A 22,555-nucleotide genomic window follows, 5' to 3' on the forward strand; every position below is an offset into this window, starting at 1 on the left:
TAAATTTACATATCTTTAATTAAATGATTAAGGGTCTACCTGGTGACCGTTATAGGAACACTAGAAATGAGTAACGAAAAAATGCATAGAAATAAAATTATAAGAATGAAAAAAAAGATTATTCTTTATCAATTTTAGTGATGAACAAATTTGTTCTATATTCCTCTAGAATAAAAGGAATGAAAAAGAGTAAAAACGAAAAAAATTGTTTCTTATAAATGATAAAAAAAAATGAATAATAAGGAATACATTATTCCATTTCATTCATTGGTCACCAGTTAGATCTTAAATGTTTATTTCTGTAGTCTTTTCATCGGAATTTGACTATACTAAGTTGTGTTACTCTGCATGGTAAGGCTATTTATAGATTGGTATTGTCGATCCAACTAATGATAAAAAAGTACATTCAAATTTACATATGAAATAACCAGAAATGATCTGATTTTGTGTGTGACACTAATATATTGTAAAAAGGCTAAAAAAAGAATAGCCGTGACTCGAATATGTAAATTTAGTGAATGAGAAAATTAATTATTTTGTTTCATTTTATTTCATAAAGAACAATTTATATACTTTTAAATGAAATTATAATGATATCATTCGTAACATACAATGATTTTCTGGTTGGATACAACTCATGAATCTCGGGGTTACACTATCAATTGGAAAAGATCATAAATAATATATAAGATAAAGGGGATAATTTATTTATCACTAATATATTTTAGGTTGGAATATCAGACTTAATATAGTATCATAGCCGATTCATATATTTCAACATGTTCCACATTGATATGGTCTAAAATTGATCCATCGATTATTCGGAAATTAACGCTCAAAGAGTTATTACCATTTCGAGTGAGCATATTAGAGACTAAGTCTCTCATATCAATAATTGAACAAATATTCTAAGTAAATATTTCCTCCGTTCCATGATGTTTTAGAGAAGTTTTGATGTTTTAAAATATAAGATATTTTGATACTTTAATTTTATAAAAAATTGGTTAATCAATAACATTTTACTGCATTATTTATGTTTGGTTAACTTGTTTTTAGTTTATATTTTTAATGATATTTTCTTCAATAAATTTTTTAATTTTGTGTATTTATACAAAATATTTTATATTATGAAACGGACTGAGTATAAATAAACTAATCCAGTGTAAAAAAAAAAAAAAAAATCCAGTGTCACCACATCTAACATTCTTTTACAAGAAAGTAAGCAAATGTTTTTTTGAACTTTAAGTAAGCCAAGTTTGGCTAAGACATCGCGACACGTCGATATTAAAACAAGTAGAGGTTCATCAACAAGATTTTAAAACAGGTGTCTGTTAATGATACTGGATTCTGTTGCAGTGAGTCATGGTAATGATAACTTTCCAAGAAAAAAACCGGAGTACCTTTGAAATGACATAATGTGGTCGTTATGATAGAATTTCTACACAAATCATATGTAAGAACATGAGTAACTAGAAAATCAATAGCGAAAAAAGAAAAGTTTTAGTTGTGATGACGGATTAGAATGTTGTTGTGGAGGCTCACTCAAAAGAAGCTTGGATTTGAGTGCTCGACAACTATGAAAGACAGATCCAAAACATAGAAAATTATTAAAAAAATCTTAGCAGCGGCTCAAACACAGCGGAGCTTCGATGCAGGAAATTCCAAAAAAAAATGTTTTATTGTGTTGAATCATGATTAGCCGATTTTTAAAATTAAATGGAAAATGACTCCTTAAATGATATTCCCCTAGTATATATATATATATATATATATATATCAATTTTTATCTTAAGTGAAATATTTACACTTATTGTGAACTAGTTTTTCTGTTTTAAAGTTTCAGTTTTTCCAAAAGTATTTTGTTTTTAATTTTCTGAACTTTTAATTGTACAACTGATTTGTTGGTCTGATAAACAAGATCTCAGGGATATTTTTTCTTTTGAATCTACGATTCTGCACTGTCTCAACGTCTCAGATTGATATATAGTTTTATGACTAACAAAAGACAAAATGAAACAGATGGAATAATTAATAAATTAGTGGACAATTACCTATTCCATGCTAATTTGCAAATTATTAAAAAAAGATTAGTATCTCTTTCATTTCAAAATACTTAATTTTAACGCTTTTGTACACTGATTAAGGAATTATTAATTTTTATTCAACTTATTTCATTTTGCATGGAATAATAATAATAATTATTATATCTAATTCAACCAGTTTAAAATCATACTACTAAATATAAAATAATTATAAATATCAAATTATATTTAGTGCAGTTCTCTCAAATGGTCATTTTTTAAGTTTTTATCACAAAATAACTTTCAAGAAAAAAAATGACTAAAATAGCTCATATTTATTTTATTTTTTTTAATATTTTTAAAATTTTGAAATCTTATCCCTAAAACTCTAACCCTTAATTATAAACCATAAGTTTAGATTAATTAATTCGTATTTAATAAAATTTATTTTTGTCTTTTTCTTCACTGAGAGATATTTTTGTGAAAATAAACTAAAAATGATATCCTAGAAAAAATTTCTTATATTTTAATTGCATAGAAATTAAAAACATCACTCTAAAGCAAAAAAAAAATCATAAACATCGTTTAAACTGAAATGGACTGAGTATTGAAAAAGAGAATATCATCTCATATGGTTGATTTGATACCATCAGATTTATGTGTTCTTGTCCTTTCGATAAAATGTAAATGTTGGTCTTCTTAGGCTCTTGTAACGAGATTCTTCGACCCGTTTAAATCAATGAAAAGTGAGTAAAGATATATATTCTTTTGTAGATGCTTAAGTCTTGTTGTAATGTTGTTAACACCATGTCGTTACACTCGAATGCATGATTTATATCATTATATGCTTGTTTACAGCATATCATTTCAACTTTCGTCCTCTAAACTAATTTTGAGTCTTGTAAAATTTATTTGGACCACCATGATGTGCTAAAAGTTTATCTACTTATAAAAATAGTCTTAATACTCTTATTATGAATCGCCTAGCTTTATAAATAAATGGAATTATAGAACGTAATATTCAGCTATACTTATTAAGAAAAACCTTGGATAGTGAATGGCAGAATGTAGTCAGAATTAGCAATTACTAATTTTAGGAATAAATTGGTCAGATGAAAAAGAGTTTTAGTTTAAAATAATGTTATTTTAAGCTTTAAAGTATTGTTCCACTTAGGTGACTTAACATTAGTAAGTGGGAATTTATGAGAAAAGATTCCTATCTTTCCCATTATTTTCGATACTCAAGTGGGTCACTGTGGAAGAAGAACAGAAGAAGGGAAGAGGAAAATAGAAGAAGAGAAGTCGATCCAATCATTCCAACCTCTCTTCAAGCCAAAAGGACAAGACTAAAATCATATCGTATAAATATATTCTATATCTAAATAAATATTCTTTGTCTCCAACCATGTGAATCTGTGGTGAAATACACTAGTATTGGAATATGTTTACATTTAATAGGGAATTTTTCGTTATCTTTAACAGTATTATTCTTAATTCGCAATTAACAACACGACTTGCAAGTTTGAAAACCAATCAAAATTTATAATTATTTTTTCTAAAACAATATCATGTTGTTTATGGTAAAATATGTGCTAAAATAGCAATCATTTTTGTGTATTCTGGAATATAAAATGTATAGTTATTTACGTAACTAAGTCTCAATATATGGTTGGCAAAAACAAATCTCATACGCATTGGCTAACCCATTCCATAAATTTTAATTTTATGCATAAACAACTTTTAGTTTGATAAATACTGAGCTCAACTGACGTCAGAATAATAATAATAATAATAATAATAATAATAATAATAATAATAATAACATCAACTAAATAATAATAACTGCAAAAAGTATTTACATAATATAGATTGTTACATAATTTTCTGAGTTTATTGTTTTGATGAGACAAGTGAATCTGATTATGTTTTGAATCCCTGGATCCATTTATTAATACACTGAACTAAGACACTGAACTAAGACGAAAAATTGGAATTTACTATATCATTAGAGGGAATATATCCGATTATGCTATAAATTTAAACTTTATTGTAGATAATTAATATTTATGAAAATTATTATTTAAATTTGAAAAATTCAGCTGTTCAAATAAATTAATTCAAAATAAAAAGTAACAGAAAATATCTAAGATCTGATTTTCGTTTAAATTTGTCGAACCGGCCTAGTAAGATCTGATTTGTCGAACCGGCCTAGTAAGATCTTATTTATAAAAGAGAATTTCAATTTTATCTTAAGTTGATATAACTTTTCAAATTTATTTTTAATGGATAATAATTTCCATAAATACATTAAATTTTTATTGAAAAAGATTAAGCTAATCCTTCTAAGTCATTTATAAATATCCATTTTATTTATTCATTATTCGTTTTTATGTTAGATATTTTTAGGTTTCTATACATCAGAACCAAATTTATCCAGACCGACAATGACCAACTCAAAACTTATACATAAATTTATAATATTCAAGCGGGCCTAATTTAAAAAAAACCCGAAAATAACAATCCGTACCTAAATGAATTGCCAATTTTCATGCCTAAAGATTTTATAAACTAGTAAAAATGATTATATCTATGCGGTTGGCTAAATTACGTGAAATATTTTTAGGTTCTTATACATAAAAACCGAACTCATCCAGATCCAGAATGACCTAACTCAAAATCCAATACATAAATTTATAATATTCAAGCGTAGCCAATTTTTTTTAAAAAAAACGATACCCAAAAATAACAAATTGTACCTAAATGGATGTTTATGCATAACTGAATTTATAAATTAATAAAAAGTATTTTTTATGTGTTTGGCTAAATTAAGTGAAATATAAAGAAAATTTTATTTAGTAAAATAATTTTCATTTCTAAACCCCCTAGAGATTGACCTGCACACATACACAGGTATTGATTTTTTTCATTTTTATACATTGATTTTTTTCATAATTAGTGTTATATATTGTAATATAACTAATTGTATTCAAAAGATCTCGACCGAATCAGGTAATATGGTTATTTTGGTACGAATATCCGAACCTGTTTCATATATATTTCTTATTTAGATATTTTAGATTCTTATACATCTAAACCGAACTCATCCAGATCCAGAATGACCTAACTCAAAATCCAATACATAAATTTATAATATTCAAGTGGAACCAATTAAAAAAGAAACGATATCTAAAAATATCAATTCGTACCTAAATAGATAACCAATGTGCATGTATAACTGATTTTTAAACTAATAAAAAGTATTTTTTTATGTGTTTTGCTAAATTAAGCGAAGTATAAAAAAAAATTTATTTACTAAATAATTTTCCCCCCCACCCCCCCCCCCCCCCCCCCCCCCCCCCCCCCAAAAAAATCCATTTCAAACGCGTAAACAAAGCTTATGCAATATTTCACCTTACACGTAAATAAAGCTTATGCCATATTATACGGGTAAACAAAGCTTATGCCATATTTCAATGATTATTCGTGCTAAACATTTGCAAGGGTAAAATTTTATAATTTGGTCTTCTCCGTTATTTTATAATATGGAAAAGTTTGTGTCTCAAAAAATTATATTCAAATGGAATATTTTACTGTATTGACTGTTAAGCAGGGAAATTGTGAAAACTACTCGTGCGGATGAAATCAATCTAATCTCACTATTAGGAAAAATATATAAATTCATAAAGAAAGTGAAGCAATTATTAATCGATATTTTGGATCAAGTGGTCAAATATTCCACGTAAAGCCACCCAAATTTGTTTCATAAATATTCGAGAAGGTATCGTTTTTACCTTGTGAAGATTGAGGCCGTTCACAGCTTATCTCATAATCGCACTATTTTCTAATTTTACATAAATACTATAACATTTTATAACTATAAGAAACTAACATATTTTCAAAAACATCAAGATATATTTCTTTGTATAATTGTTTAATTATTTAAAACCCTTTAACAAAATTTATATGTCAGTTTTATATAACTATCTTAATATATAACTGAAACTACACCTTGTTTATGTAAGTATCATTATTTAATACCCATTTTCAAAAATTATATTTATGCATTTTTATTAGGGTCTTTTATTAAGTTAATAAAATACAGATTTACAAAATGTATAATTGATAAATTGTATTCCAACTTCTTCTTAAAACTATTAAATATTTTATTAAACTTATTAAATATTTTTAAATTATGATTTATAAGGTTGTAAATTTTCATAAGACAAGTTATACGTCTAAAAGTTATATCATGTTTTATAAATTGAAAGGTGGTATTTAAAAAAAAAAATTGGTGATATTTTCTTACAAAAACACTTCAAAATTAACATTCTTCGAAAAAATTGTTTAAAACAAGCATGTTTAAATTTATTATATCTTGTTGTTCATATTTCTATTATTTTTTTATTTTACAAATAGCTATGTTTTGTTTGTCTTTTGCTACCAAACTTCAAGAATATCATAAACTAAGATGTTTTGCAATATATATGGAGAAAATGATCCTCTATAAATAAGAACCTTTTAGTTTATGGATCAAATGATTATTGCTACTAAAACTAGGGCATACATTGCAAATTAATAAATTTATACGTGACAAGGACTATGTTCTCACCTTAGTAAAATTAACTAGAGCCGTTAAATGAGACGAGAGATCATAATTGTGTAGCCCACCATTATGTTTGATTACTAGGGTCTAGTGCCTATTATCTATACTATACTAAAAGGGAGATATACTCCATTCTAAAGCTGTCCACGTCGGATAAATTAATTAGCCAATGAGAGAGAAGTTTTTTAACACGTCATTATCAACTACGCTGGGCTTCTTCCCATGGCCCAAAACGAATCCACTTGAGTAATCTATTGTCCGGCGATTTCTATCGATTTCTCCGTACTTTGTCTTCTCCGCTTCGACTTCTTGCAACCTCAATTACCGCGATCCCACTTCTTATCAATCAATAGGTTTTACCGTTTCAATCACTCATTCAGTTCTTATATCTCTTCCAAGACGTTGTATCTCTATCTATAAAAAGGTGAGGATTCATCCCTTCAGAATCATCCTTTTGAATGCCTCTCTGTTTCTACCATTGTAGTAGGTGGATCTTCAGCCATTCCGTTTAGTTTGATATGTACGATCGAGCTAGCATCAACAATCGGAGCCATAACTACCCTCGATTGTATCACCGGAACCGTTCTCATCCCCTCCTTGGATCCACAAGTGTCATCCATCTTCCGTTGGGTCTGGCGATTGCTCCGGGAATGAAGCAAACGAATGAGACGGCGGAAAGAATAAGCTGAGGAAAAACTCAGGCTTTTGGAGAAGGATAGAGGACAAACAGCGACTGAAAGGATTTCGGATACGAGAATTAAGATGTGTACGATAACGGCGCGGTGGGATGTGAAAGCCGTAGGGGATTTGTTGGATAGAGAGTGTGTGAGGCCTGATGTGATATTAGCTGAGGGAGAAGAAGACAGTGATGATGAGGATGATGATACTGTGTTATTGCAATGGGATAAGAACGAGGACGTTTGATATCAGCCGAAGTGATCAGCATTTTCTATAAACTATGAAAATAATTTTTTATTTGTGATCACATGAAATCCAGCGATTAACTCTGTTGCTTCTTAAAAAGATTAATAAGACTAACTCTGTTGCTTCTTAAAAATCTAGCAATTTTGCTGTTTGGAGATTTTGCTCACAGGACATCGTTGCCGATGTAGAAAGTGGAGGAATTGTGGCGGAGGAAGAGCTTCAGCTATTGAACAAGCCTAATCATGTATCAACACCAGAGGAGGCCGAAAATCAGTGTGGGAAAGCAGGCTGTGGCCAGGTCCTGCATGAGCCCTTTCTGAAGTTCTTAAAGCATGAAGAAGAAGATGAATCAGAGATTTCCCAGGACATGGAGAGACTCGCCCTGGAGTATTACGATCCCAAACCAGGTGAATTTGTGGTTGGTGTTGTGACCTGTGGTTTCTGGTAACGAGAACAAACTTGATGTGAGTATAGTTGCGGATATGTTGGGGACCATAATGACGAATGAGAAAGTTCCATTGTAAGACAAAGAATTTGATTATTTGCTTTGTGATTTAAAGTACGTTGCTGAAGAATTCTTGGTTCATGGTAAAATAGGGATTGTTAAGGATGATGATGAAGATGGTGTTTAAGTTGTGTAGTTTGCAAGGCAAGGCATGCATGTGGTGGAGATAGGACGTTGAGTGGAAGGTCTTTGCTTTCTTCTAGACGTTACTTTAGAAGAATAGCTTGGCACCAAGTGAGGTAGGTCTCTTTTTGTTCCTTGATTTCAAGAACTGTTACTGGTTGATGTATCAAGAAGATTCTAATGAAAAGTAGGTTTTTATGTGGTAGACCAAACAGCTTAATGAGCCCACTGATGTTAAGATAACTGAGTGGAATATCTCTCACCAGAATTGAGGTCGGCTTCACATGTTTGCTTAGAGTTCATGCCGTTTACTGGATTTAATAGTTAGTTTTTTTGTTTAATCTCAGGGCTTGAGAGGTTCTATATAGTTGAAGAAAAAAGTAAAGCAAGAGCTCTTTTTTTGCTGACTTGCAGTAAGCTTTTTGGTTTCACTGTTTCTAGGATGGAAGCATGATAAGGCAAAACGTCATTCGATTGAAGAGTTTCAGAGATAACAAGGAATTGTTTTCAAGATTGACGAACTCGAGATACAAGCCGAACATAGCGAGCTTTTGCAAGGATGTGTTGAAAACTGGGTAGTAGTAAGCTATGACAAGACAAATCATTAAAAATATGGATGGTAAATGATGATGGAAAGACAGATGGAAATGAGGGAAGTTGATGATTGTGTGTGATATCAGTAGATAAATACAAAAGAAACACGTACGTGTTATCCACGTTAAATAGCTGAGTGTATCTTGGGTCTTTTTTGTATTTAATTCAGCTTGAGTTATATATGTGTTTGTTTTAAGACTTTTAGTGCAAGTTTTTTTTTCTTCTCTGTTATTGTTGTAAACTTGTGATGTGATCATCTTTGATAAATAAGTTGGTACAACGTGGGTTTGAGACTTCTTTTGAATGTGGTGTAATATGTTAGAAAATGAATATTAGTTTGAAACTTTGATCAATGAGTACAGTTATTTCTAATAGGTGAAGTAAAAACGGACAGGTCAGCCAATTATTTAAACAATTGTAAAATCTTCCATAACTTTTGTTTAATTAACATCTAAACCAAATACTTTAATACAATTTTATGAATATATTCCATAATTTAATGGTACATTTTGAACAAAAAATATATTTTTGTCAATGGAATATAAAATAACGATAGTTTCTAAAATCATGAACAAAATTCACAAATTATAAAAATAAACTTACTTTTATTAACAATTAAACCAAATATTTTAAACAATTACATCATATATATTTCATAAATATGTTTTTAACCATGAGTACATTTTGAACCAAAACTATTTGTCAATTTTAAAATCATAAATTAAAATTTCAAGAAATTTTCTAACGATAGAAAAAAAAACAATGGTAGAGTATAAGGTAACTTGAATCCCTAAACGGAGCTAAGGAGGCTGAAAAAGATGTTTGAAACATGAAAGAAGAATCAAGGAAGGAGACAAAGGGAAACAAAAATGATATTTGATTATTGAGCAAAGTGAATAAACTTTTGGAGAGGGTGTAGCTTAAGTGGTGGGGGAGGTTAAGGAGTACCAGATATTGATGGTCTGTTTCTGTTCTTGAGACGCACGTCTCTTTTTAACATATTTGGTGTTAATAAGGTTTTGGTTCTGGTTTACAAATGAGTCATATTTCTCATGTCCATCTAAATCTACTGGCAAATTCTGTTAATATTTTATATTAAACATGTATTTTAATATCGATTTGTCAAAGGTTCAAAAGTCATGTGGACAGACCAGTGTTGCGTACTGTTCTTTTTTTCATTATTTAGAAAAAAGGTCATGGATCCTGAAATCAGAAAGCATAACGTCAAGACTTTTCAAACATCATATTTAGAAATTCAATTTCATATTGTTTTTTAGAAAAAAAACTTTAGAATATAAGCTTACATAAATTTATAGAATTAAACATTTATAACACTGCATGCAATGTTCTTAACATAAATTCTTTGACATACAAATAAAATAATAGACAAACAAAATAAATGAATATATAAATATAGATTTGTAATAAATAAATATCAACACTTTTTTTTTTGAATTGTTATGATTTGTCAGTTACCAAAATTGCAAAACCTTCCAAATTCTATTCAAAATAACTATTTTCAAAATTTTCTCAAATAAAATGATCTGTGTTCGTATATTATATTTTTTACCTTTAACACATAGTCTCTTTGTTTAATATTAGATGATATTTTACATCGGTGAACATATATTAAAAAAACTACTATTTTTGAAAGTAATATTAAAATATAATTTAGATATAGTTTCACCAATTAAAAATATAAATAATAAAAATATAATTAGTTACACCATTTTTAGTAATGTAAAGTTATTTAGATACTTGAAAACATCGTCTGATGTTAAATAACAAAAACATATATAAAAACATCATGATTAGTAAATCACCTGAAACGGAGGGAACAGTAAAGATGTGTCAAAATAATTTTTAACTCAACTGAAAATGATTTATAGCCATTGTGTTAGAAGTCTCCATTATGAGTGGCTGATGAGATATATTTCAAACCTTACGGTATTCAAGAAAAAGGAAAATGAAGCAGTCGTAAGTACTTACAAAAGTCAACCCAAAACAATCGCACGTTTTTAATTTTTAAAATAGTTAAATTGTAAATATTATTTGTTCGTAACAAAACCCATATAAAGGATGTGATTGGTTAATCAATAGAGTAAAACGGTGGAAAAGAAAAGTGAAAGTAGGATGAAACAAAACAATACAGTTGGCGTTAACTTTTCCATTTCATCCAAGGTGAGAACAATTTTACTCTACTTTATTCTTATTTTTAGAGTATGGAAGAATGAGAGTAAATCAGCTGAAACTGAAAAGATTTTTCACATTTTTCACTTTACTCTAATTATACCATACAGTCAGACTCAAAATCTCATAATAATAAGTTTAAAATTTACAGAAAATTATTCATACATAAACAACTAATTTGGTTAGTTGTACAAAAAAACCTTCTAAATGCCTAATAATGATTAAATCTACCTTCATCTTTAATATTTTAACATTAATCTAAGATAGCTAATAGTACTACTAATTTTTGTGAACATTATTTATAAGAAAACTAAATTGAGGTTTCTGTTTATGCGTCTATGAAAAAACTTAAAACTGAAAACTACAAAGGGATAGTCAGAAAGAATGAATTGTTAGGAAATATTTACATGCATTATAATTTTAAATATATTTTCTAAATATATTTTTTCATTTTATTATACACCTATTTCATTTTAAATCATTAAGAGTATAACTATCTTACACTGTCAAGTAATTAAATTTTATTTAGAATTAGCATGAACGAAACACTCTAATAACATGATCTTGCTGGATTCTCAACCCAATTTTAATTTTTATGTTAAAAACAAACAACAATTTCACTTTAAAAAAATAAAGAAAACAACAATTTCATCTAAAACAGTTTTTGCATTTCCACTATCATATAGGGGACGAAGAAGTGAAAGTTTTAGATAATTATAAAGCATACAGATTTAAATACAAAAATATTAAATTATTATGTACGGTATTTTAAATTATTGAAAAATAGATATATTGTTTGCTTTAATACCAACAACACGATTATACTTCAACAGTTCCAATTACATTAAAGATAAATTGCTTATAATACCACAAATTAGATATAACTTTCCACAAATGCATTTAATCAAAACTATCCTAACATTTGAATTTAAGATTTAATTGGGGTTTATTATTTAAAGGATGGAACTGGGTAAAAGTCCATAAATAATTCTTACATATTTAAAAATGATTATGAGGGTTAGTTTAGTTTTTTATTACAAATTTAAAGTATTTATGGAAAATTATTCTTTAAAGATATTTGAAAATAGTATCAATTCAATAGTAAAATTAGAATTTCCCCTTAACATTATTAGAAGAACCAGGAAAAATATGCAAAACTAAATTAATGTACGAAACACAGTGATCACCATGTTAAAGAAATCACAATTAAAAATATCCCAAACTACTTTATTATTATGTTAGAGATACTAGAGTATTTCTGATCAAATATTATGAAAAACTATTTTCAAATATAATATAAATTAAAATGGTGAAAATTATTGTATCTAATCCGCGCGTAGCGCGGAGAAAAGATCTAGTTTATTGTAATAGTTCTTAATCAATCAACTGTGCTGTGCTTGCCGCTTGGTATATTTAAAACTTATATACCTTCATCGATGGATATACTAATGGGTAAATTACATGTATACTAATGGCTAGGTTGTTTCAAAATTTATTTTAGCTTACATACAGACCCTATTAAAGAGAGAAGTAGTTGTTTAGCAATGTGGGAGGCTATGTTTTTAATGATTTCTAACATCAGTTTCGTGTTATTTAATTTATTGGGTTTATATTTGATTGCATGGATATGTTTTAGAGTTTCAATCTTTATCGAGTAATTTTATACTATAAGATAACTTTGGATGAACATTAGAAATTCTGAAGCAAAAACAAACTAAACAAACTATATTATTAAAAACAATTGTTGTGGAAGGTAATTCACAAACGGTCAATCGATCTAGGGATCGATCATCAACAATAACTTTTTTTTAACGCTGATTTATTATGATCTTACAATTATGATATAAGAAAGATTACATAGACGATTCGACAACCAACAATACTACCTGCCTTATGAAGACCTACGCCTAATTGCATCACCTGAGCCGTCCTACGAAGATCCACGCCTGACCAGATTTACTTGCACCATCATCAACAATAACAAGAATTTAAAATAATTTTGCGATAGATCATAAATCTACTATTTTGCTAAGGATTGATCACTTAATAATTTTGGAGAGGATTTTTTACTCTTACTTTATTTATTGGATTTATTATGCTTTCTCTTATACACTTCAATTATGTTTGAATGGTTTCATAGTTAAGAATTAATAATATCTGAATTTTAACTGCAAGGTTAGTGATATATCTTTTAGAAGTTGATTGTTTTGGGTTTTTAAATTAGTTTTTGGTTTTTGTTTTTCCAAAAACCATTTTGCATCCAATCAAGATTTTGAAAAAAACGGATTCCCTAAAATGTAGGGAAACTAGTTTTTGGAAATAACTGATTTCTCAACATAAATACCAAAAACCAAATTTTCATGGTTTTTTCTAAACTCACGTTGGTTTTTAAATTTTTAAAAAAATACTAATTATATTTATGCTTTTATATAAGAAAAAAGAAGATAATTTATATACACAAATAATGTTTAGTAAGAATCATTTGCTAACTATTGGTACTTTCTACTAAAATTCGTGGTATATTCTTTTAGTAATTTTTTTTGTTAAAAAAATTAATTTATAAGTTAATTTAAAAAAAATTACAGACCAAAAAATCATTAATCAAAATTTCAAAAGCCCAAAAAGATAATAAAAAAATTAAATTCAGAATTCAATATATATTTATAATTTTATTCAGTTTCCCATAGTTCTAAAAATATATTTAAATTTTATTTAGTATGTTTGAATAATAAACTAATTGTAAATTGTATACTGTTTAATATGTGTGGAATTATAGAAGATTTTAAAATATAAATATTTAAATTTTGTTTAAATTTTAAGAATTTTGAACTGCATGAATTATGTATATATATATACGTATATATATGAACTGTGGTTCATCTATTTAGTTTGCATTATTTTCTCTTTTAAATTGCATCATTTTCTTTTAAAATAATTTATTAAATAAATAAATGTATTTTAAGTGGTAATATTTTGTGTTATTTTTTGTTTTCACAGTAAGTAATATTTAAGGCTTAACAAAAATTTATTTTATTATTAATTTTTATTTCAACTTCAAAAAATTATAGGAAAATTAAAAACTAAAGAATCATCATCTGAAGCTTTTCAGAAACTAAAACTACAAAAAAAAATCAAAATTTAAAATAAATATTTTAATAATTTTTAAACGAAAACCAAAAGCTAAAAACCAAAATCAGCATTGATGTCTTACCAAAAACTAAAATCTACTGCAAAATCAAAAACCAAAAACTAAAATCTAAAAACTAAAAACTAAAAACCAAAAGCCAAAAACCAAAATCTAAAAGCTATCCAAACAATCATATAGTTTTTGTATTTTGTTGATCTTAAATCCTTAATTTTGAAACTTGACTAGAGTCTAGTTTTTGATATAAAGTTATTTCGTGCACCTAAAATATTTGTTTAAACACATGAAAGAACATAGATGAGTAAATCAACGTTAACTGATGGAAAATGGAAGTTAAAGTTGGTGTGTTGAGTTTTACTGTTTTAGAATGTGCTTAATGATTTTTGTAACACCCCAAAACCAGCCCAATTAAAATTTTTAAAAGCTAATGGGTTCTCTACAGCCCAACTAGAAAACCCTAGGGTTTTCCCTTTTCCCCACCTTATAAAAGCAAGCCTCCCCCCCCTTAGACTCCCATCAGAAATTTAGAAGCGAAGCCCTGCGGAGAATCCCCGGAGATCAGAAGCCCTAGCCGTCGACTCTCTCTCTCTCTTCCCCGCGCCGTCTCTCTCCTCCATCTCTCTCTTCGCCGCGTCTCTCCTCTCTCTCTCTCTCTCTTCGCCGCGCCTCCTTCTCTCTCTCTCGGCCGCGTCTCTCTCTCCTCGCCGTGAACAGCCGCGAGTGGTGGTGGTGGCCGCGTGGTGTCAGCGACTTCAGATCCCGTTTCTCTTACTCTCTATTCTCAGATCCAGATCCAGATCTAGGCTAAGGTGAGGTGTTCTACCCAGATCTCTTTCATGTTCTTTTATATTGTTGAATGTGGATCTAGGATTGAGTAGATCCTGGTTGTTGTTAGGTTGATAGACCATGTTGCATTAGAACTCTCGTACTGACTTAAGATTCTAAATAAACTGATTGATTGTTTGATTGTTTGATTGATTGAAGATCCGTGGTTGTGATTGAGAGCTAGGATGGTTAGAAAGAAATGAACGTAGGATAATAAGAGAACTGTTAACCGGTCTGGTTAGATGAATGATAGGATACCTATGAATGATTGCTGAATGGATTGAGTGTGACACCGAGAACGGGTGGCGTCTAAAAAAAGGAAAGTAAGAAAGAGTCTAAGGGTTTAAGGAAAAGGAAGTGATAAGGAAAAAGGAAAGTTTAAATGATTGAAATACGAACCACCGAGGAACTGGTGGGGAGTATGGGAAATGAATAGAAATGGAATACGAACCACCGAGGGACTGGTGGGGAGTATGGGAAAACGCGGCGGCCGTAGCGTTCAAAAACGGCAAGTAAGAATAGAGGCGCCGGTAAGATTGAGTCACGCCGAGTCTTGGCGGGAAGGGGTCGTAAGACACTGCAAGGGGTATGGACTACATCCAAGGGAACCGGATGCCGGGTGTACCAGGGCAGGCGACCTCATAGGGATGCAGCAAGAAAGGGGAGGGTTGGTCCGCTTGAGCTGTGTAGGTCCTAGAGTTATAGGATGAATGGAATCTTAATTAATAAACCGAAATGTGTGAATTGAGCGATGACTGAGTTCATTGCACTGCTTGTTTTGTGAAATGAAACTTTAATAGTTAGTTAGGAATTGGGTGTAGTGACTAGTCGGTTCTCGTTTCGCATTGAGCGGTATAAAAGCTCATGGGGGAGACTGGTCTAGAATCGCTTCACTGAGTATTCGTACTCACCCCTCCTTTTCCCTCTCTTTTTTGCAGAACTATAAGTGGAAATGTCGACGGTAAGAAAGGAAACGCACCTGAAACTCATGGGACCAGAAACGGGACACACGGAGATGTCGGGAAAGTAGACATGTGTGTCCTAAACCCCGCGCCCTGGAACCCCGGTTGGAAATGGGGAGGGACGGGTGTTTCAATTGGTATCAGAGCCAGGTTAAGGTCCCTTAATACTAACTTAAGGGATCAGCGTTTCCGCTATTGCCCATTTCCCTTATGGTTCTGATAGACCGCCTTAGTTAATGTTGAAGGAGAATTCGAACAGCTCAGAGTCTCCGGCCAAGATCAGATCAACTAAAAAGTCCTCGAACCGCAGTGTAGTGGAGTTTCAGAGGTTCAGGAATGCGTAACTAGGAGTTATAAGGCAAGTATACAGAGGGATTAAACGCCTAGCACGTCAAGCTAAGGGGGAATGGAAAGCCGGACTTACGAGCTGGAGGGAAGCGTCTCACGGACGACACCGCCCCACACCGGGCCGGGGAGGCCTGGGAAGGAGAGACGGACGCAAGGCCGAGACGTGCGCAGCTTCATGGAAGGATTAAACCCTGCAAAGAAATGGACTTCTGGCATTCAGATATCACAGTGAAGCTTGTTCCCAGTAAAAAAAAAAAAAAAAAAAAAAAAAAAAAAAAAGGGAAACATGGGCGTGGGCCGCCGACGAGGATGGAGCAACACCGGAGCGGCCAAGGGACGGTCGGATGCACAGTAGGAGGAAACTGATTCCAGATTTGGGTAACTAAGCAAAGGATCATCTTGGGGTAAAAAGGACGAAGAAGGATCATCTTGGGGTAAAAAGGGATGATGGAGGATCATCTTGGGGTAAAAAGGATGATGGAGAGTCATCTTGGAGCAGAATGCAAAATGCTAATAAGGATATGAGATCTTCTTAGGGAAAAAGGGTTGACTGTAAAAAGGATCATCTTGGGGCAAAAAGGGGATGATAGGAACCACACCGGGGATATTGACTGTTTAAGCAGCTCTAGCTTGAGAATTGATTGAAAACTGCCATCTATGCACGACTACTACTATGTTCTGATCAGGTCTTTGTTTTTTACGCTGCAGGATGTCTTCACCAGTGCATCACGAGCTCGGAGAAAGGCGCATGCGCTATGGACCAAAAGGGACAAGGGCTTACGCTCGCAAGCCCTACCGTGACGCTTGGGGCGATGTGGTACCTGCACTCTTCCCAGACGAAGAGGAAATGGAGTTCGCGGAGCCGCCGAACGCCCCCATCCAGGAGACGACCGTGAGGCGTCGGATTTTGATGCCCCATTTCCAGCGGGCAGCCGAGTACAGGCGATTGTACCAGGGTCAGGGTACTTTCCAGTTTGCACCTGAAGTTGACACGACGCCGCCCACAAGGGGTCGAGGGCGCCCAAGGAAGACAGGGCCAACCAGGGAAGGTCCGGGATCGATCCGGATGGAGGACAGTGTACCAACGAGGAAACGGGGACGCCCAAGGAAGATTCCGAGCATTGATGCAGAGAGTCTGAGGAGAATAACTGGAATATGTCGGTGTGGAACATTGACGCAGGCCAGGCAAGGACCGCGCTCAGTCCGGGAGTACACAGAGGAATTCCTGGAGTCAGCCAAAAGATGCAAGCCCAAGACAGCGGAGGATTGGTGCCGGTGGTACAAGGCAGGACTCCGCGAGGAGATTCAGGGCAAGCTGATTGGTGCGTTGGAACCATGGGAATTCGCCTTGGTGAACCGGATGGCCGGTCAGGCAATGGAGGCGGAACGGACACTTACTCGTCGGGTCGTCGCTATCTCGAGCTCTGAGGAGGACGTAGAGGTGGAAGAGGATCCATCAGAGGACTCAGACTGGGAAGAGGAGCCGGCGTCGCCGACGGGGAGTGGCCGTGCGGCTGGTCCTAAGCCGGAAGGGGAGCAGAAGTCTCCAGTTCGTAGTGGCTAGTTGTGACTCCTGAGTTAACTAGTAGGAGTAGGACACGGTTTTCTTCATTTCCTATGGTTTTTAGCTTTTCATTCTTGTTATGAGGTTAATCGCGGATTTTGGCGATACCTTGAGACCTATTTATTCGTTGTAGTCCTACTCCATTTCATTTATTAAATTCATTGTTGGTTTTAAATGATCTTGAGCAAGTAAGACGTCTCTTTCGTGCTTCCCTTGATTGTGTTTGGAAACTCGCCCGTGTTTTGGGATGTTAAGTTCGAACTGAAGGTTTGGAATTCGGGACGAATTCCGAATAAGAGGGGGAGAATTGTAACACCCCAAAACCAGCCCAATTAAAATTTTTAAAAGCTAATGGGTTCTCTACAGCCCAACTAGAAAACCCTAGGGTTTTCCCTTTTCCCCCCCTTATAAAAGCAAGCCTCCCCCCCCCCCTTAGACTCCCATCAGAAATTTAGAAGCGAAGCCCTGCGGAGAATCCCCGGAGATCAGAAGCCCTAGCCGTCGACTCTCTCTCTCTCTTCCCCGCGCTGTCTCTCTCCTCCATCTCTCTCTTCGCCGCGTCTCTCCTCTCTCTCTCTCTCTCTCTTCGCCGCGCCTCCTTCTCTCTCTCTCGGCCGCGTCTCTCTCTCCTCGCCGTGAACAGCCGCGAGTGGTGGTGGTGGCCGCGTGGTGTCAGCGACTTCAGATCCCGTTTCTCTTACTCTCTATTCTCAGATCCAGATCCAGATCTAGGCTAAGGTGAGGTGTTCTACCCAGATCTCTTTCATGTTCTTTTATATTGTTGAATGTGGATCTAGGATTGAGTAGATCCTGGTTGTTGTTAGGTTGATAGACCATGTTGCATTAGAACTCTCGTACTGACTTAAGATTCTAAATAAACTGATTGATTGTTTGATTGTTTGATTGATTGAAGATCCGTGGTTGTGATTGAGAGCTAGGATGGTTAGAAAGAAATGAACGTAGGATAATAAGAGAACTGTTAACCGGTCTAGTTAGATGAATGATAGGATACCTATGAATGATTGCTGAATGGATTGAGTGTGACACCGAGAACGGGTGGCGTCTAAAAAAAGGAAAGTAAGAAAGAGTCTAAGGGTTTAAGGAAAAGGAAGTGATAAGGAAAAAGGAAAGTTTAAATGATTGAAATACGAACCACCGAGGAACTGGTGGGGAGTATGGGAAATGAATTGAAATGGAATACGAACCACCGAGGGACTGGTGGGGAGTATGGGAAAACGCGGCGGCTGTAGCGTTCAAAAACGGCAAGTAAGAATAGAGGCGCCGGTAAGATTGAGTCACGCCGAGTCTTGGCGGGAAGGGGTCGTAAGACACTGCAAGGGGTATGGACTACATCCAAGGGAACCGGATGCCGGGTGTACCAGGGCAGGCGACCTCATAGGGATGCAGCAAGAAAGGGGAGGGTTGGTCCGCTTGAGCTGTGTAGGTCCTAGAGTTATAGGATGAATGGAATCTTAATTAATAAACCGAAATGTGTGAATTGAGCGATGACTGAGTTCATTGCACTGCTTGTTTTGTGAAATGAAACTTTAATAGTTAGTTAGGAATTGGGTGTAGTGACTAGTCGGTTCTCGTTTCGCATTGAGCGGTATAAAAGCTCATGGGGGAGACTGGTCTAGAATCGCTTCACTGAGTATTCGTACTCACCCCTCCTTTTCCCTCTCTTTTTTGCAGAACTATAAGTGGAAATGTCGACGGTAAGAAAGGAAACGCACCTGAAACTCATGGGACCAGAAACGGGACACACGGAGATGTCGGGAAAGTAGACATATGTGTCCTAAACCCCGCGTCCTGGAACCCCGGTTGGAAATGGGGAGGGACGGGTGTTTCAATTTTTATGGGACGATTTTTATTATATAATTTATAACTTTGATTTCCTGCGAATTTTCCTACGCTTTCTGCGGATGACTTTGACAAATTTATTTGCACTCTTAGTTATTAGTTCCATGCAACAAAAACAAACCATTTCTCTTAACTCTATTTCTAAGAACCCTAGTTTGATCTTGATCTATGTGGAGTAGATTCATAAAATACTGTTGTGTTTATTGTTTACTTTCAGTAGATTTATAAGGTTTAAAACTCGTGATATCAATATTGTTCAATTATAAAATTTTGTTGATTTTGTCTTCACTGTTTTGTTTGGTTGTAGGAACTATCTAGTTTTGAAAAATCTTGTAGCAAAGTGAACCTTGAAATTTATTGGGTATTGTTAAAAATGTTGGAATAGAAGAGGAAATCAGAGCAAATATGCTGAAGTAAACAATGTTGTTTAGTTTGGGGGCAGAATCAAAAGTAAAATCTGATAAAAATCAATTGGATACATAAGCATTGATATTTAAAATGTAGAAACACAATTCGAAACGGAAACAATGTTTTATATTGACGTATGTAGTTGTGAGTTTTAGCCAAAAGTTATTAGTTAAATACACAAGTTGCATAATAGAAAAACCATATACAAAAAAGAAGAAGATTAAGGCTTCTTTAACAAATAGCATTTTATCTTTTTCATCGTATCATCATATGATGTATATATTTAGTTATGTAATAATTTGTTTTCTTAGAACTTTAGTCTATCAAATTTGCAATTTTAATTTGGTATTAATGAATTTGTTTCGGAAAAATCATAGAATAAGGAACACATAATTTCATACAAGACTAACACATTAGAGCAATTTCGTACTCCAAATTATGAGGCTCGCTCTCGCATATCCCTTTTATATTATTTGAGGAGCATTAATTTAAACTAACATTGATCTCATGTGTTATTAACCAAATTGCTATTTCTTAGGTGTCAACACTAGAATCACTCTCACACCCTTTAATTAAATACCCTCTCCTCATTAGACTAATTACATATATTGCCATTATTCATTACAATATAGCTTAACATAATATATTATATGACTCCTATCTAAATAACTGATAACTCATTTGATCATTCATTACCCATTTTTCACGCGGTTTTCTTCGTATTAATAAAAAATATTTTTATTATTGATTTTCGTAGTCACTTTATGTTTCTATATTCATCAAGTAGATACACATATATTAGTAAAAGTAGTATAACACAGGTTTTAGTTCAAAAAATATTTTTCATCTATCTTGAGACGCCTATCATATTTATAATATAAGTACAAATAAAAATCGAATATAGCTCGAAACGCCTATCATCTTTTAGAATATAAAAATCTCAAGTACAAATCTGTTTTTGTATAAGTAAGAAGGTTTGTCTCACTAAAATGATATCAACTATAAAGCAATTTTAATATCTTCAAAATGTAGAAGGAGCTATATAACTGCTTGATCTATATGGTTTGTATTAATTCTCTTATTTCAGAAGTCCTTATTGTCCAATGGTCATATGTTATTTTTTTTATATCAACCTCACATATATAAACTCATTATAGGTATAGTTATATTGAATATATAAAAAAATGTATTAAGCTATAGCCTTAACCGGTTAGCTACATATGTTATTATGTTGAATTTGAAAAATTTATTAGTCCGCTTGGACAAATTAAATTAGATATCAATTCAAAAAATTTTATTGATTGTCTTTTTAAGTGATTAAGTATTTATCGGTAATTATGGTTATATATAAAGAAAGTTAAATTATTCTGATTGGACAAACTAAATTACATATCAATTCCTAATTTTAATTGATTGATTTTTTATAATCATTAATCATTCATCTGTAATTACGGTTGTATATAAAGAAAGTTAGATTTAAAACTGAGTTATGGCTCTAAACCTTCAATCTACTTCAAAAACTAATATTTTTAAATATACTTCAATTACACCTAACCAGTTACACAAGTTTTTTTGGGAAAAAACTATATTATATAAATCTGCATAATTTCGTTCAATATTTTATTATATCTAATATTTGTGACTATTTTTTACTTTATAATATCTATAGATTAAAGTAATAATCTCTTTTAATCAGTCATTCCACGCAGGGCGCGGATTATTAAGTTAAAAACCAACTTTGAATTGTTAACTACGTCAAATTTAGAATGGGAATGTGATTGTCACTGATTGATTTTTATATTTAATTTGATTGACCAGCACCACATTAATTTCCTACAATACAACAATCAAATAGTGTAATAAGAAACAAAGGAAGTAATATATTTAGATTTCGATTTGAAATAGAAAATTTGATTGTGGCAACTAATGATAGCGAGTATACCCTAGACCTAAGCGCTTTGCATATATAAATACTAGGCCTTATATCTACATCTCCTCACCATTCTCTTCTTCTCAAAACATCTTTACCACTACGATCTAGCATTCACAACAGTCATGGAATTGTTTAACCATCAATTTTTAATTTATTTTTGTTTTCTTATATTTTGTTTCCGAAGGGTTTTATTAGTTTATTGCTTATGTTTCATTTTATTTCTACTTCATAATTTATTTATATTAGTATTTACTTACTCTTATTATTTATTAATTCGCTTCAATTAAACAAACAAAAATATAAGTTAAAAAAACGAAGATTAAATGGTTAGTGAATGGTTAGTGAAACGCAGAATTTTCTTTAAAGTTTTTAAAATATGTAGTATTTATTTCTATGATTTTTACTTTTATAATAACTATTAATTAAAAGTGATAATCTCTTTAAATCTACTCATCACCTAGTTTAAATTAATATAACATAACAAAAGTCTTATTGAAAGTGTTGGGTCCGAGTCATCCATTGCCGTTTTTCTTCACAGCTATCCACTATC

General features: G+C 32.3%; 1 long non-coding RNA gene across 1 annotated transcript; it reads left to right on the forward strand.

Annotated features, from left to right (window-relative positions):
* Positions 1-6,806: 6,806 nt before the first annotated feature.
* LOC111199958 lies at positions 6,807-8,966 on the forward strand. The gene is made up of 3 exons (XR_002653710.2): positions 6,807-8,068; positions 8,146-8,292; positions 8,618-8,966. It is a non-coding gene; the product is annotated as an uncharacterized LOC111199958 (long non-coding RNA).
* The last annotated feature ends 13,589 nt before the right edge of the window (positions 8,967-22,555 follow it).

The sequence above is a fragment of the Brassica napus genome, chromosome A5 (assembly GCF_020379485.1).
Source record: "Brassica napus cultivar Da-Ae chromosome A5, Da-Ae, whole genome shotgun sequence".
NCBI lineage: Eukaryota > Viridiplantae > Streptophyta > Magnoliopsida > Brassicales > Brassicaceae > Brassica > Brassica napus.